The following is a 16,763-nucleotide window of genomic DNA, read 5'->3' on the forward strand; positions in this document are numbered from 1 at the left end:
ATGTGGCCTTTGTGTGCTGAATTTGTATGTTCTGTTTGTGTTCCATAAATACCCTGCCTGAACCCATGCCTGCCCTGACACACGCACCACACACACACACACACACACGCACACGCAGCATCCATATTAGATGCACCCCCTAGTTACTTCTTAATTAACACCTACTGCAGCCATAATGAATCGTTTTCTCCCCTTCCTCAAATCCCTTTGAAATTACGCAGGATTAAGGAAAGTTGGTAGCTAAATTGGTGTGTGCATCTGTAATTTAATTGCATCTGAGGCTATTAATTAATAAGGTTCCTCCTTTAATAGTTAATGTATAATTGCTATTAATTAACTACCAGTCCTGATAAAGTGTCACCAAAATCAAACAAAAACAATTAGATTTTTTCTTTTTTTTGAGGTAAGTGTCTTTTAAAAGCCTCATTATTAGCAGAAGAGGTAATATACTGTAGTTAAAATGATAAAGAAGGCAGTGTAGATTTTAATTTGGATGAGGGGCGAGAGGAAAAACACAGCTGACATCCATAAGGGAATTACCATACGGTAATTATGGGATAAGCTCATTGTAACATGATAAATAATGCTGTGAATCTGTCCCCTCCAGTTAGCTCGATTCGTCTCTATATTAGGCTGGACTCTAATTCCAACAGTTTTGTGCTGCGGCGAGTGAAAATAGTTGCTTCACATTCCCCCGACTAACACGGGGAATGCCGACCGCTGCCGACCGAGGCCTTCGTTACAAATATCCATTTTTGGCGCATATTAGTTTTATGATGTTTATTGAAAGAATATAGTCACGCAGAGTCCTTTTGTTTGGGACTTTTTATTCTAGGTACCAAACAGTGGGTATAAAACAAGCAATGAGACCAAACGCAGTTGCAGACGCGGCCAGTGTTTTACATACTCACCAGTTACGGCGCTTTGCTAAAGTATTCACTCCCCTTGGGGATTTCTACACAGAGACCATTCTGAAACATGAATGCTTTGCTCTGAACTTTAACTTTCTGTTGAAGCTGAAAGATGAACCTCTGCTCCAGTCCCAAGTCTTTAAGTGGTTCCTGTCCACAGGTGGATAGAATACCCCAAAATATACCCAAGAGTAGAAATTTAGAAGTTTCTTTTTACTCAAGAAGAAGAAAATGAAAAGTAATTAACCAAAAAAATTACTAAGGTAAAAAAGCTACTCACGCTCTAACCGTAACATCTGATGAAAGCGAAAAATCAAAACACTGACAGTCATTACTTCATTGGAAATGTTGGTGACAGATTGAAGAAATGAAAATGAACAAAGTCCCAGATCATTAGGAAGTGAACACAAGCTTTTACTGCTGCAGAGAAAGGAAGATGTCATTGTTTTAAGTGTTTTTCCTTCCCAACACGCTTAGTCTCACTTTTACTCTCGTCACCGAGCAAACAGTCGGTTTGCTTTGTATTGAATTTCCAAAAGAAATATTCATAATCCCCATCTACTGGCAATTTCAACAATCTCGTTTTCTATAGTGTGTTTTGTTGATGGGAATGAACCTCCGTGTATGAAAACTACAATTTTTTTCGTCTAATGAGACATCAGCTACAGAGGAAAAAAAAAAACAAAACAAAAAAAAACAATCCTAAAATACAACACAGTATTGGAAGTCATTTTCACCTTAGTTCACTCTGGCAAGACGCTCCAAACCAGCCGCTGAACAATTACAGCTTATTAGCTACGTGTCAGTCAGACCTTTTGGTGGCGATACATCTTCATTTCTTCCCTCTCTGTGTTCACCCGCCTGCTCGTGGAATATTTCCGCCAGTGAGGCACCCAGTGGGAATACGGGTTGAGACTGTGTGAGTATGTATCTCATTAGTTCAGTTATGTAATTTGGAGCACTGATAATCCCCCCAACACTGCTAAGTTGCGCACCTCAGAAACAAGAGTCGGAGTTGTCAACATGCAGCCAAGTACAGCCTAAGCTGCTAATTGCTGGTTGTAGTAATGTGACTGGTAATATAAGCTACAGCCCTCCATGGTATTATCACTGAGCACTTCAGCACAAATTGTGAATGGCACATATTAATAGCTATCCGATCAGGTATTACTGGCAATGAAATCAATGATGGCTTAACGTGTGCAACTCATCTGTTTATTCCTAATAGGACAGAAAATTCATGCTGGGTTACTGGTTTTAGTAAAATTTTGCAATTTTGTCTCACGAGAAAGTTGGGTTGTGTTTAAGTGTGCATTCACAACAGCCCTGTTTAGTTCACTTTAATCAAACTACAAGCCCGTTTGCCTAGAAAGTCTGGATTGTTTGTGGAGGTGTGAATATGCAATCGAACTCTGATGCGGACCGAAAAAGCAAACTGGGTCTCGCTTTGATTAAAGTGAATTCTAGGGTGGTTCGAATGCATATGTGGATGCAAGCAGGCCAGAGAACGATCTGAAAGCAGGAAGCGGACCATAGGACAGGGCATTCTGGGTAAATACAACCAAAACAAATGTACTTGTCTAGCGCTACAGGGAGAAATGACATGTGGTCTTTTCCCAAAGATATAAAAAAGTCCTACAACTAAAATCTGACACGACTCCATTTTTGTTTCCATTTTGTGAAGTAGGAACTTGTGTTCTGTGCCGTCTTTGGATGTCACGTCATTTCCTTGGTGCAGTTCTATTGTTTCTTATGCCAGGATTAAGTCATCTTCATTATGGGTTTAGTTTTGGGGCCCTTATTTTTGGTTTACATGCTCCTTTTTTAGAAAGATTTGAATAATCTGAAAGACGTCTCATACGGCCCCCAGCTTTATAACTCTTAAGTCTCATGAGGTCTCCATGCTCAATATCTTACACAAATACTTTGTGTAAAAAGTTTAATCCCTGATAGTTTTCTGCAACTAAATGAAAAAAACTGAAATCCTTGTTTGAGCTCCATAAAAGGTATACAACTTTTACCATGGAAACCATACGTTCTATTGCCTCTTATTCCAAGCGTCTGGAGGAAACCCCCCTCTGTGCCAACATCAATTTTACACAATATATCTGGCAATTATGTGCACAAACTGCAGCCTCTGATGACGATCTTTGCAAACCACTTTATCCGCAGATCAGTTTACTGCTGAAGATGCTCCAGGAACCTTGGGGTAAACCTTGACTCTGGTTTTGCCATAAGCCAGGGGTTTCAAAGTCCAGTCCTCAAGGGCCACTGTCCTGCTACTTTTAGATGAGCCTCTGCTGCACCACCTGAATAAAATAATTAGGTCATCAGCAAGGCGCTGGAGAACTGGTCTACACAAGGAGGAGGTAATTAAACCATTTCATTCCAGTGTTTTGTACCTGTGGCACATCTAAAAACTGCAGGACAGCGGCTCTCGAGGACTGGAGTTTGAGACCCCTGCCATAAACGGTCATTATCAGTTCCTGGTAATCATTTATAAAATATTGGTAAGTAGCATCATCTAGCCATCCAAATTGGAAACTGTTATTCATTTCTTCAAGATTGGATCATCGTGACACATTATTCACTGTCTAAGCAAAGCATCATCGGGCCATCTGCAGGTTGCTCAAAACACTGGTGCCAAACTTCTGACCAATTCACCAAAGTTTGCTTTCTCCTGGTCCATCTCTACTGCCTGGTTTTTACTTGTAGGGATTTAAGTGATCAAGCTAACAGCATGTATGACTGGGAAGACTTAATTTGGTGTGTGACCTGCTGTTTTTAAAATTTACAGACTTCCTCATTAGTCACTGAAAAATAAATAAATCACCGTCCAAATGTTTCTGCTCCATGGAGCTCACTTTCATTATTAGTTCCTTTGCCACAGCATTTGTTTTTCTCCACAGCTTCTCAGCAAAATGAATAGAAAACTGTAAGAGCTCTGATCGAGTTTGACTCCTCCTCCTGGCACATACAGAGACGACAGTGAAGAGGTACAAGAGAACACAGTGAACCCAGGTAATATATGAGAAATCCTGTTTTTTCCTCCACTTGTTAACAACCGAGCTCATTAAATACATTTAAAACTTGCACGAGTAAGAGGCCAGTTAGAGTTCCTCATCACACCACCTGTTCAACAAAGCTGAAACGTGTCTCAAGGCAACAGTTTTTCTTCAACAGCTACCTTCCACTGCCAGAATATATTACTCATCCTACATCTTCAGGTACTGTAGTATGAATTGCGAAGATAAATTCTACAAATCTTTGGCTTGTTTTACAGCCTCACTCGATGTGCTGTTCGACCTACCATAAATGGGGAAAGCTGCATGCCTCAAGAATCTGGATGGAGTTGTAAGGATTATTACCGTAAAAGTGATGACAGATAGTATATCCCGTTAACAGACTGACGACGTCGTGGTTAATGAAATATCTGAGTCGTGCTTTGGTCAAAATTCCAGCGGGGTTAAGTACAACAGAGCCTTCCTCAACCTGCTGCCATCAGACTTGTTCAGAGAGACAGATTTGGGAGAAGGAACTACAAGTGGCTTGTTCTTCCGCATGAGTAACAAAGTATTGCTGAAAACATCCAGCAACTTTTTAAAGATTTAGCTACTTTGGCAGATTTATTTATGTTTCTTACATAAATGCTAGCCATTTTATTTCTAACAATAACAAAGGTTTTCTCCACCGGCATTGCGTATCGTCACCGTCCTAAAACAATGGCGCAAGAAATCCTTCTCTTTCTTTCCAAAAGATGTTTTACACAAAAATATAACAATTGACAAAAAAAAAAAAAGACTTGGGTTATTAATTTACGATTGTGATATGTGATGCATGTACATTTGTAGTGGTTGGGTGAACCTAACGGAACATGTAAATACTTTCAGATAAAATTTCTCTTTCATTGCTGTTTAAATCTAGGTACAATTTTTGAAAACCAACGTTTAATCTACACTGTCGGGAATTGTCTCACATGAAGAAATTATGAGTTTTCACAAAATCACCAATAACAGTCACCCTTACCGCTACCATAACCATCAATACTTTGTACAGATCATCCAGAACCCAATGTTGTGCTCTCTTCTTTTCAAATTGTCTCACAGGTTTTCTTTAGGACTTTATGATGGTTTTGTGGAGGAGCCAACTCAACCATTTCTGTGTTGACTTGGCTCCTCCACCAGAATTGGTTTTAAAATCTCCTAGTACTTGAGAGTTTGTGATGGCATGAACTTCAGGATTTCATGAAATTCTAATTTTGAACTTGACAAAAGTAAAATATAAAACTCAAAAAAAAAAGAAAAAAAAAAGTCAAATATCTTTAGATGAGCTTTTTGGGGGTGCCAATAATTGTTGCAGCATTGATTTGATAAAAGGGATTTCTTGATCTAGTTGGCAAGGCTAACCTTTTTCTAAATATTTTTAGAAATGACAATGTTACTGCAGTAGAAAATGAACTCACAATATGTCCGTTTCCTTGGGCAGCATGAATTTTTAGCCAACCAAAAGAAGCTAATACTCATTTTCTTTGACATCTTGCTCAAATCAAGAAAAAATAGTCAGAAATATGTGTGATGACAAACACAAAATACATAACTAACAAATAAAAAAAGGACAGCAGTCTTATTTTATGTATCCTATGTATGTGTAGTTTGCTGTTTCCAAAGTAGATTAATACAAACTGCTAGAAATAAAACCATTCATAGGTGATCAATTTTATTGTTTTATAGGCTTCAAAGGTTAATTGTCAGATGTTTTCATTAGTACATCAAATAAATCTAAATGTATTTTTACCCACACACATACATTTAAACCAGGCAAATGCATTTGTTTATCCAGGAAGGTTCAGTTGACAGTCGAGATGAAGACTTTGGCACATAAACTCTTTATTTCAGGATCAGTGTGAGGCCTTCAACCTTACCTTGGCTTTGGTAAAAAGCAAGGGCAGAAAAAAAAGGTGTCAGTATCATGGATTGTGACACGCCATGTCCAATAACAAGCAACAACATAACATCATTTAACCTCTACAACGCACGTATTGATCCATCTTGTTGTTATCACGGCGCGATCGCAGCTGAGGGCTCGGCTCAGCTTAGCTTCGGGGGGCTGCTTGAATCCATCCCGCTTTATTAGTGAGAGACAAAAAAAAAAAAAAAAAAAAAGAGGCCAGCCCTGCTGTTTTTGAGCCTTGTCCTTGGGCCATCCTTCTTCCCAGACCCGTGCTGTTACAGCAACCCTTGGAAGATATGTGGCTGTCTGTTTCCTTGAGATGTGTAAACGTACAATAGTAGGCGTGTGATATCATCTTTGCACTCTGGCGTAGATGGTGCACAAAACTCCCATGATGATTTACCAAAGACACGATATCTGTCGCAGTGCTGAACACAAAGGAACACACCGTTTTCTTTGGAATCACTAGCTACGTTTGCATTACAAACGGGCGCAAAACTTTGTCGACACTCTGCTAACGTCGAAGAAACACAATTTTGCAATCGCAGTCTTCCCATTAAATAAGAGACGCAAAACGCAAGATTGTTAAAAACATGCCGCGCCATCATCCCCCAACTGCTTCCTGTTTTTGTGGTTTGCGCCAGTGGCAACATCCTGTAGCTGATCATGTGACTCGTCTGATGTGAAAAAAAAAAATAAAAAATGGTTTCCATTGCGGTTTTGTTACATAAATACATGGCCGGAAAAAGGCCTCATCCTAGCACCAGAACTTTTTATCATAGAACAAGTGTGAAAAAGATGGAATGCAAAAAGGCTATTGAAAGTGCTTAACAAAATGAAACATAAAAGTAAAAAAATAAATAAAATAAAAATAAATAAAATAAATCATTGTAATAGCATAAGATGTAAACTTAAAATACTTACTAAAATTAAAGATGCTGCAGTTGACAGCATCGTCTGCATAGTTATGGTTATTCTCAGTGATGTCAGTAACGCGTTAATTTGTAACGCGTTACTGACGTCGGACCACTTTTTTCAGTAACGAGTAATCTAACGCGTTGCTATTTCAAATCGAGTAGTCAGACTACAGTTACTTATCAAAATCACTGTGCATTACTATCATATCATATATTTACAATCCTTCTTAGAGTTTTCCAGACAACAGTGGACCACACAAATTACTCAGGTTTTTTATTTTTTTGTACTGTTTTTTCTACAATCTCCTCTTCAGTTCAACCTTATGAGTGGAGACACATTGTTGATGTTACCATTATAAAATAGCTTACAAAAAAGTATTGGCAAAGATCAATGTTATTTTCACAGGAGGCGGAGCGTTGTTGTCAGCAGCTGCTGAAAGTAACTAAAAAGTTAGTTTTAGTGTAACTTAGTTACTTTCCAAATCAAGTAGTCAGTAATCTAACTAAGTTACTTTTTCAAGGAGTAATCAGTAGTCCGATTAAAGTTACTTTTTCAAAGTAACTATGCCATCACTGGCTATTCTTCTTGTTACAACTAGAGCTAGCGGGATTATGTAGCCATTAAATAGGAGGGGTCCCAACATGAAACCTTGGGGAACCCCACATGTGATTTTTGTCAACTCTGATCAAAAGTTACCAATTGACACAATGGTGTCCCCGTCCTGTAAGTAAGTCATTTACCAACATTAGTTGACTAGGTGACCTTAAATATACCCTTTATATAGGAGCAGGTGTGAAGTGATGTTTGAAATGTCTCCATGCGTCAAAGAGGTGTGAATGAAACTAGAAAATTTTATTCGCCATGTGAAAGTTTAACTTAAAAGGCAGCATTAAATGCCAAAACGGCAAACGCTTAAGCAAAGTCTGAATCAGTTGTTGCCGTTTCAAAACTGGACTCAAATACTACCTACATAACTAGAAAACTTAGCTAAAATGCTGCATTCGTTATTAACTTTGTGTGTGCCATATAACAACAAGTTGCTAGGCAGGGCCATGATTTTGTAAAGCCAACGTGAGAGAGATCAGGCACTGCAGCTTCTGAGGACGCGACAAATGACCGCGGCGGCTGTGATATTCTTACGCCATCACCACAGTTTTAATAGCACAAATAAATATTAAAGCAAGCTGTTAACATACTTGGGGAGAAATATGCCTGAGTAGCATCTTGTAGTCCATTGTCAAATATATTCTAATTAGCAGGGAGAAAGAGAGCAAGGAGCACAAAACGAGCACAATGACAGAGCCGGAGCCAAAGTTATCAAATTTGCTGCGAACACTGATAATAGATATGTATGCTAAGGAAAATGGTGCTTTAATAGAGTTTTTAACTGTAGATCTAGGACGGAAAATTGGACACGCATTCTAATTGAATACCAGGTTGAAAATGCACCTAGCACTTGGTTATAAATCATCTGGAATCAGTTTTCTCGAACTCCTCTCCCTCTCAGCCACTTTACAAACACAGAGCAAGGCTTTTTCAGCCCCTGATAAGTGTTAATAAATTACCTGAATTTGAAAATTAATGGCTAGCCGCCTGCTTGGGGGAGATATCATTGTGTTTCATGAATATTTTGATTCTGTGATTAGATCAAAATGCTGTGAATTCCTAAACAGGCTCCATGCCCAAGCTCCACTGATCATTAACTCTTCCCTTCTTAAAAAAAAAAAAAAATCTATTCCATGCAAATGTGCTGATATGGAATAATTAGAACGAGTATTGCCAGCATTTTTCCGCCGTAGCATTTGCATGACTTTAGATCTCTTCCAACTGATCCGCTCCAAACTGAGAGAAAATGTATGTTTTTTTCTCTCTCTCTCTCTCATTTTGTGCGGCGGCTCCTCCAAAAATTTTTACCTTGCCAGGAGAGATAATGGCTCACATTGTGATGTTAAAGAGGCTTGTATTTACAAAAAGAAACAAAGGCGACGTGGTTGCCAGCCCTGCAGGACATTGATTAGGCTCTTCCTGTCATTTTCTATTCACACACTATCAGCCATGTTCCAGCTCATTTGCTTTTTGCGAGTGATATGGATCAGATGGATCTCGTCACATTGTCGCAGCATCTACAGGTACGGAGCGTCACGAGGGGGAAAACAGCGGATTGTCAGACTTTGACCCGACGTATTCTGGTTGCCATTTGCTCCACACGGAGCTGCTTCGTTTGTTTACCTGGGTTTTGCTTACCTCATCGTCCACACAAATTATTACCGCAGTGAGACGCAAAAACACACCGGGAGGCAGCAGCATGTTGTGCCTGGCAGAGTATTCACACCTATTGAACTTTCCCCCGATTTGACACGAGACATTCTTAAACTCCAACGTAGTTTATGGGAATTTGTGTGAAAAATTCACGCAGAATTTAGTTTCCCTTTGGATTGTTGAATTTGAAAATAGTGCATATGCAAATGCATGGTTTTTTTTTGTTTTTTTGTTTTTTTTCATTTTTACAAATGGAAAACTCAAAAGTATGTGTTTTTTTTATTTTGCTTTTTCAACTTGAAGCTGCATGTTTTTTGGTCTAGTTCTCCACCAGTTCTGAAAAATGGTTGCTTGTTCATCTTTGAAACTTGTTCCAGATAAGTCAGATTACATGGAGAATGTCTAAAATAGTTTGAGTGCGAGACATTTTCAATTGGATTCAGGTCTGCACTTTGACTGGGCCACTGTAACACATACTGGCCAATAGCAGAAGGTTTGATTTCAACAAAGATCTTATTTTCATTGCTGGGAATAGACTACAAGGTTTCCTAAACAAAACAACAACAAAAAAAAGCTGAAAAAGTTTTTCCAAAAAGTTAGGAAATTCTATTACATCTTTTATTAAGACAGAAACATTGCCACTTTCTGTCATTAAAAAATACTGCACATTCAACTTGTTTGTGAGTAGTTAAAAAAAAAAAAAAAAAACTCAAAGCAAATGTATTCGAGGTTCCACGTTGGAAAAACTGGATGACCCCTGAGTATTTTAGGATTTTTGGCCCAATTTGTAAAATGTTTGGACGCCACTGGTTAGGGCAAAAGATCAGGTTAGGATGTAGAAATGAATAGAAGTCAACGGAAAGTCTCTACAGAGAAGATAAAGAAACAACTTCTGTATGTGTATTTGTATATGCTATATAAAGACCACTGTCACTATTTTCACCAACAAGGGGAGGTCATTTGTGGAAGTGAGGACATTTTCCTGTTCCTGACTTTTGCCTCAGGTCTACTGTACTCTGCTGGTTAGGTTTAGAAGTACAGTGTGGTTTAAGGTTAGGATAAAGGACTGACCACTAATGGTGGAAAATGCAGTTACAATGCAAGTACAATGGTCTGTGTGAGTGTGTGTCGCCTTCGAAGGGCCATTTTTTTCTTTTAAATGACAAAAAGCCTGAACTCCATTAGAAGAAATATTGCCTTTGGGTTAGGACTAAACTGTGAATTGAGTTTTAGGTTAAGTTTAGGTTTGGGATGGTCTGGGCATGGTCAGATGTAGGGTCACGGTCAAGGTTAGGCTATGAAAACCAACGGAAAAGTCTTTGTGGACATAGAAAAGTGTAAGTGTGAGTTTGTTTTTGGGGATGATTGGGTGGAGGGAAGGGGAAGGGAAACGTGTATGCACAAGAGGATGTGTGTGTGTGTGGAGGGGGGGGCGCGTGTGCCCAGCAGCTGCACAGGGCCCGAGGGACAACCCTGAGTAGATTGAGTCTCCTCAACCCACAGCTCATTAGTGGAGAGTGAAAGGAATCCACACAGATGGCTGTCAACGTTCAAAAAAAGTCGGCTGCCTGAGACATGTCAATTGAGGTTTAAGTTCCTTCTGCTCATCTCGGTGACACTGCAGTATTCCAGCATTATCTGTTTATTCTACCCCGGGAAAAAAAAAAAAAAGTGCGACAACAAAGGAGCCCGGCGACATCTGAAAATGTGTTTTCTAATGAGCGCTCAGTCTACTGAACAGGAGCCCGCACTTGTCATTCATCACCGCAAATTACTCGTCCTAACTTGACATGTTTTCAGCGCCACAGATGACGGGCTTGTCTGTTCCGCGAACGCCGAGGATGGTCACCGCTTCCGCTGGAGACGCGACGCCGAACGGTCTGGCGAGACGGCCCGCGGAAAGAAAAAGGGGGGGAAAAAAGAGAGAAAAAAAAAAGAAAAGAGAAATCAATTAGATTGTTTACCTGTCAAAGTTGGAATGCAGGACATGCCACTCATCATTTTTACTCCAACACTGTCACCTGCTCTCCTACTGTTATTCAATTAATGCAGCTGAACACACCGGCGGGATACGGCACGGTTGTTTTTTCTTTTCTTTTCTGCATTGACCCGTATTAGCTCTTGGTATTGATGGATTCACTTTGAACCTCAAAGAAACTGGCAAAATAAAAAAAATTTTAAAAACACTTTCAGGATCCAGGACCACCGGCAGGAAACCAAAAACAAATGCAACTTTAAAATATATATATATTTTTTTTAAAAAAAGCATAACCTGGCTGAAAATGATTTCAGCATTCATTGGCTATACTGTGAGCATAATGAAGCATCGGAAGCAGGAGGGAAGCAGAAGGTTGAACGTTGGAAAGCTGTGACACATTGCTGTAAATGCATGTTCAGCCTAAGAGGTTTAAAGAAAGAAACTATTGGATCAGAGACTAAAAAGCCGCCTCCACTGGGTGGGAAAAGCTGCGGCAACTGTACAAATTTCCAACAGCTGTTTTCTGACAACGTTCAAATCAGGTACGTCAACAGAACCGACTCGTAGAACAAACTGTTTGTGGATTAGAGAAGATTTAAAAAAAAAAAAAAAAAAAAAAGGGAAGAAGAAGAAGAAGTCGGTAAGGAAAGAAGCAGACTTGCTGATTCACTGGGGAGTAGATTAAAAAAGTTGCCCCGGACCAGAGATGCTACTTTTCAGTAATTGTACATAACCTCGATGTGAACGCCACTTGAGCTGACCTACTTGTGAGGCTCAGAAAACTTTTTTATCCTGCAGCCAAGTCTAAAAATAACCCTGTGGCCAGTTTTAGATTCATCTCAATGGTAACCCTGACAGTTCAGCAGAGTGCCAGTGACAGAGTCCTGCTAAGCGGCGTTAGCAGCAGCAGCAGGATACGGCTTAGACGCTCATCACATCAGTGGTCAACAAATCTGTTTCCTAGCTGAAAAAATGAAGCAAAATTAAAAGGGCATTGCTCTATTTTATACTGAACATGCAGTCATCATCCACATTAAGGAACGCAATTGTATATTTTTCCTTTTATTGCTTATTTGATAGGGACAGATAAAAGGAAATCTACTGCCGGTATCACACTGCATATCGACACGTTGCATGCAACTGTTCACATCGGGAAATTTCAGGCATGAACACAACGCTGGAGGGTAAAAAGATGAATCTTTGACTTGGCATCCAGCGGTAGAACAAGTCCGTTAAGAAAAGAAAACTTGTGGTTGTAGCTGTGATTAATCAGTGCAGCGCGCCACAGCGAAGGGTAAAATAACGCGGAAAAACCGTCAAACAACTCAAAACCACTGATTCTTTTTTTCTTGCTTTCCGTGTCGACTAAGCCACACAGACTCTGTGCCACTCTATAGCTCTGTAACTGATTAAAAAAAATAAAAAAGTAAAACAATGTATTTCAAACTGAATTAAAACAATTACAATATTTTAAAATAAAAACAATTCGGGTTCATTTTAACGTCAGTCATGGTCTTAAAATCAGATGCTGATGAGGTCCAGATATTTTGGCGGTCTGTCCAAAACTTGTCCTGCAAAGTGGTATTTCATAATGACTCATGGTGCTTCTAGTGACTCTACTGCTGTCATACAACCACAAAACTACGCATCTATGATCATGACTTGGCTGACGTTAATGTGTGTGAATCTATTATTCTCTTTTGATTTACTACAGTTGCTTGTTCAGGGATCAAAAATAAGTAGAGTCCCTTTAATCATTCCCTGTGAATGGCAGCAAAATGATCATGTGAACAAAAAAAAAATAAAGAAAAATTACATTGAGTTTTTCCTCGAGGCTTTTCTCCCCTTTTCTTATGTTGTGCACACGCGTCGGGAAAGGTTTCCTCATTTTGCGGTGCTCCTTTAAGACGTTTCGGAATTAGAAGCTTTTCATACGTATTGTGCGGCGTGGTGGGACTCCATTAGCCTGAATCAAAGAGGACGACGGCGACGTGGCAGCCTGCGTTTCAGAAAATAAACACCAAAATTGCTGCTTACAGTACAGGACAATGCAAACAGGCTAATTAAAAGATAAAAGGGGAATTTCCTCCTTGTAGTTGGATGCGTTTTTGCATTATGGAAATGCTGTACTGTTGGCCAAAGTCACTATGATTCTAATAAGGACAGTGCCTTGTAAAAGAGTGCATTTGAAGCTTTTTTTTTTTTGTTTTCGTTTTTTGCATTTTGGCCTTTGTACAATAGTGGCAAGATGAATGTCATAAGGAATTCAGTCTGCTGTTTACCAAAAGCCACAGAAGATACTCTGTACAAATGAGGAGGCAAGGGAGGAAAAATTATTTTGTACAAAATTATTCTTAGATAATGAGATTTTAGTCTGCTCATATCTGGCTAGTTTGAGTTCCTTTCGAAATGAGTTGTTTGAGGGCCTCCTGTCACTTTAAATCCAAATTAGCTGCTCCTGACCCCACCTTCAACTCAAAGCTTACACAAGCACGTGAAGATGGCTGCAAACAAATGCGCAATTATACTACCGAACATTTCTGAAAAGCAGATATGGAGCCTCCCGTACAGCCAACAAGTTTTGCATGGCACATCTACAACAAAACACTTGTCGTTTCCAGCAGCCATTGTACAGCGCATGCAGCAGTGAAACCAGCAGAACAAATATTCTGGGCTTCAGGTTAGGTTGCTAGGTAAAAATCTGGAAGTTAAATCAACTTACCAAAAAATAGCTTTTTTTAATGCTTGGACTGTTTCTAGAAGCTGGCATCTTATGCCCTTTAAAAGTTACTCCATGCCTTCAGCAAACAATTGCTTCTCAATGACACTGAACATGGAGATGGAACTAAACTGATTGGGTTAGTTTAACTCATATTCATATTTTATATGACCCAGTTAAAGCTGAGGCCTAAATTTTAATATGTGACAGGACTTACTGATGTCGAAAGAGCCACATCTCACAATGTTTAGAACTGTTTCTGACTCAAAAGGGCTCAACTCAAATTCACACCCCACTTTTTAGATTTAGATTTATATAACAAATACATTTATATGGAACAGTGTTGTTTTTTTTTTGTTCTTTTCCTTGTATCATATAACACAGTAACTGTGTTTCCATTAACCATAAAATTGTGAAAACTGAAATAACAAAAATAAATTTGCTTAACAGAAACACGGTGATTTTGAAAGCAACTCGTGTTTCAAGAAAGCGTTTTTGCCCTAGGATGAGGTGCTTTTTCAGCTCTATCCAAATAGATGTATTTCGCAGAATGGCAACAGAAACACTTTTTTCAAAGTATACAAGTCACATGATCAACAGCCGGATGTTGCTACTGTCAAAACCAACAATGAAGACAGCAGAAAATAGTAGGAGAAAGATGGTTTTCTTTTCCCCCTCCAGAGCTCTGTGAGCTTCAGTTCATAAACTGTAAGGCGTCAATTCAATGTGTTGAATCCACAGCTCTTCTATAAAACTGGCGACTGCAATTTCCCCAAAAAGCCGCGTAAGAATAAGGAGCACATCGCGCCGACGCCTGAATTATGAACATATTTAACCTGTTTACATTGGTCGCTGTCAGGATTTCCAATGGATTCTCGCGTGAACAAACGTATTCACGCGTTATTGTAATTTATTATTTATTGGAAAAACACTGGAATTGTGAAATTGCATCTTATTTTCAAACATCTTAAGAATATCGACAAAGATTTGCGCCCGATCGCTTGGCAGTTGTTGGTGACATTGGTCCAATTGGTCCAAACCGGGCTGGTTCCTGTTAAATCTGCGGCCTTCTCTCCTCCCCCCACCCTTTTCCACCAGAGTTCCTCCTTTCCTCTCAGAGCATCTTGGGAACGCCGAGCTCAGGCAGCAGGATTAGTCAAGGATCCATCTTGAGACACAGATAATGTTTACGCACGCAGGATGCACCCTGCCCCCCCCCCCCAACTCCCAAACCCCCGACCTCTCCTATGCTTTACGGTTGCTTCTGCTGTACTGATTACAACTACAACAGAAATGGCTATTTGTTCTTACTGCTGCGGTTCTTTTTCTTCCCCCTCCGCCACTTCCTTTGTGGAACTGTATCAGCCACCCCTCTAATTTAGTGCAATAACGAGTCACAAGTAGGTCAGCACCAGCCTGCAGCCAGCAGCGCCTCTGTCTCAGAGACTGACAGCAACATGGAAAAGCCACAGGGCTGTTTAAATATGCCCCGCGGTCGTTCCCTCTCGCTCCGTCTAAATGGCTGAAAGTGGGTGGCACTACGGATCTGCCACTGGTTTTTTCCCCTCATCCAATCAATCCAGTTTATATTTTTAGTTGTTTTTTTTTCCCCCCCCAGAGCATAAAGAACTTTTCCCCCCACTTTTTCTCCCTTTGCACGTCTCTCGGTACGAGTTCAGCGCACAGTTCTCGTTTTTTTGGAGTTGGAGCTACACACACCTTAACAACCGTGCTCTTGTAGTTGATGTAAGGGAATGTGTGAGTGTGTGCTCGTCGCCTCACCTGCCTGTCATTGTGAATGACAGGAAACTTTTAGGTGTATGTGTGTATGCGCGCGTGTGTGTGTGTGTGTTCAGGGACCCAGCAGCTGGCGTCACACCTGCACAGTCGCACATTCACTTCCATCGGGGGACCGTTTCCTCCTTTTTGTTAGCAAGTGGTGACACTTTACAAATAATTTATTTGCGTGTTCGTGTCTTCTCGCGGTTTCCTTCTGGCGGTTTGTTGTTGACATATTATTCTTTTCTCCGCTTGCCAGATAGAAATCTACCGAGGAGAAAACTAACAAAGTCTCGTGCGACCAGAGACTCAACGTGTCAAAGTAAAGCAAAAATAATTTTTTTTTTTTTTTAAACAGTAAAGACAAAGCACACAAGCCGATTAGGTTAAAGTCAGGTTTTTGACCCGCTCTGACACTTCTTCTTAGTCTCCACTTAAACGCTCACAATTATTTAAATCAGGCAAGCTGACATTTAAATATTAATAGTCCTCACTTACACACGGGAAACAATTACATGTTTTGTGTGATTGTCAAGAGGGTGAAAAAGAGCCTCGATTCCTACTGTTACACACACACACACACGCAAACACATGCGCGCGCGGTGCAAGAGGCAGGGCCGGGGTAAATTTAATTTAGAGACATTCTCTTCTTCCCTCCACATCCTGGGCTTGTAAGACACTGAAGTGACTGTTCTTTGCCCGTGTAAAAGAACCCATTATCAAAGCATTAAGATATGATTAAACTGACATTTTCTTAAGAAAAACCAAAAGAGTTGGGAATAAAAGGGAAAAGAGAGAACTACATACTCCAGATCGTATCAGGAAAGAGAAGGGGTTGGAGGTGGGGGGAGGTGTACATACTGATCTCTGAAGGAGCTTATTACAAGAAGACAAGCACAGCGGTGTGCTGATCAGAAGTATGCGAGCCGAATGCACCTGCTAGATTCGGCTATCGTTCGCAGAGCATCAGTCAGTGCCGGGCCCGTCCAGCCAGTCCATCCCTTCCAGGCCGGCCCTCCCAAAAGGAAAATACGCAGCTCAGATCAACACGGAGGCTGGCAGCAATAAACCTCCAGCAGGAAAAGTAACGAGCGCGATTAAAACAAGTTAAGCCCTTTCAGAATTTGGGAGGGAGGGTTCTACGTGATCTCAGCCCACTGCAAACTGATACGGGTCTGGGAACCGAAGGGGTTTCTGGCTGGTTGCTGGTGCAAAAGTCTCGAGACTTTTTCTCGTTTGTTCCCCCAGT

At 40.3% G+C, this 16,763-nt stretch overlaps 1 protein-coding gene and 1 long non-coding RNA gene across 2 annotated transcripts in view; one reads left to right on the forward strand and one right to left on the reverse strand.

Annotated features, from left to right (window-relative positions):
* The window catches only part of zfpm2a (zinc finger protein, FOG family member 2a), a 260,239-nt gene that overhangs the window by 210,646 nt on the left and 32,830 nt on the right, over positions 1 to 16,763 (reverse strand). The window lies entirely within an intron of this gene.
* Positions 1 to 16,763, forward strand: part of LOC122831174 — a 31,532-nt gene that overhangs the window by 8,141 nt on the left and 6,628 nt on the right. The window contains exon 2 of the long non-coding RNA XR_006370651.1: positions 3,821 to 3,932. This is a non-coding gene — a long non-coding RNA (uncharacterized LOC122831174). The remainder of the gene's footprint in view (positions 1 to 3,820; positions 3,933 to 16,763) is intronic.

The sequence above is a fragment of the Gambusia affinis genome, linkage group LG05 (assembly GCF_019740435.1).
Source record: "Gambusia affinis linkage group LG05, SWU_Gaff_1.0, whole genome shotgun sequence".
NCBI classification, from domain to species: Eukaryota; Metazoa; Chordata; class Actinopteri; order Cyprinodontiformes; family Poeciliidae; genus Gambusia; species Gambusia affinis.